We start from the raw sequence: 1,092 nt of genomic DNA on the forward strand, positions 1-1,092 counted from the left end.
CGCCCCCTACCTTGTTCTTGCTGCTCTCGCAGCACTGCAGGCTGGCCAGGATCTGGCTCTCGATGGCCTGCACCCAGGCGTCGCGCTCCTCGAAGCTGCCGGCCTCAAAGTGCCACGTCTGCCCCGTGCTGGACACGATCAGGAACTCAAAGTTCTCCTCCTCTGCGGGGGCACGGAGCGCTGCCACGGGGCCGGGGGGCAGCGCGGGACCCCCCATCCAGGGGTCACCCCATAGAGACCCTCCCCATAGAGACCCCCCCCGTAGAGGCCCCCCCATAAAGGGGTCACCCCATAGAGACCCCCCCGTAGAGACTCCCTCCATAGAGGGGTCACCCCATAGAGACCCCCCCATCCCCGTGGGTTTGGGGACGCGGCGGTGCGAGCGCGGCAGGCAGGCGGGGGGGTGATGCAGCCACATGCGGGGCGCGCGGTGCCACGTTACCTGTTTTATAAATATTTCTTAAACTACCAAAGCTTTTTAATTTCCACATTTTGCGTTTGGCTGCGGAAACGGCAAAGAGAGGAAAAAAGGGGGGGGACAGAGAGTCAGGAAGAACCCGAGAAGCAACGGGAGAGGAGGTGAGGGGGGGTGGCACAGAGCGGGGACGTGGCTCAGCGTGGGGGGCGGCTCCGGAAGCGGTGGGACCATGGGAGGTGGCTGCGTCCCCATAGGGTGACAGCTGTGCCCCAGTGGGGTGGTGGCCGTGTCCCAGTAGGGTGGCAGCTGTGTCTCCATGGGGTGGCAGCTGTGTATCCATAGGATGGCAGCCATGTCCACATAGGCTGGCAGCTGTGTCCCCTTGGGGTGACAGCCGTGTCCCCATGGGATGGCAGCCGTGTCCCCATAGGATGCCAGCTGTGTCCCCATGGGATGGCGGCCGTGTCCCCATGGGATGGCAGCTGTGTCCCCATGGGATGGCAGCCGTGTCCCCATAGGATGCCAGCTGTGTCCCCATGGGATGGCAGCCGTGTCCCCATAGGATGCCAGCTGTGTCCCCATGGGATGGCGGCCGTGTCCCCACGATGGCCGCCATCCCCAGGTCCCTGCAGCTCTCACCTTCCGCCTGCCCCGCGGAGCCCTCCGTCTTGGAC

The 1,092-nt window shown here is 65.0% G+C and overlaps 1 long non-coding RNA gene across 1 annotated transcript; it reads right to left on the bottom strand.

The window, feature by feature from the left end:
* Positions 1-7: 7 nt before the first annotated feature.
* LOC104916991 lies at positions 8-1,092 on the bottom strand. Its single transcript, XR_796726.2, has 3 exons — positions 1,058-1,092; positions 443-502; positions 8-162 (listed from the first exon to the last, which is right to left on the bottom strand). It is a non-coding gene; the product is annotated as an uncharacterized LOC104916991 (long non-coding RNA).

This window comes from Meleagris gallopavo, unplaced genomic scaffold, assembly GCF_000146605.3.
Source record: "Meleagris gallopavo isolate NT-WF06-2002-E0010 breed Aviagen turkey brand Nicholas breeding stock unplaced genomic scaffold, Turkey_5.1 ChrUn_random_7180001952856, whole genome shotgun sequence".
Lineage (NCBI taxonomy): Eukaryota > Metazoa > Chordata > Aves > Galliformes > Phasianidae > Meleagris > Meleagris gallopavo.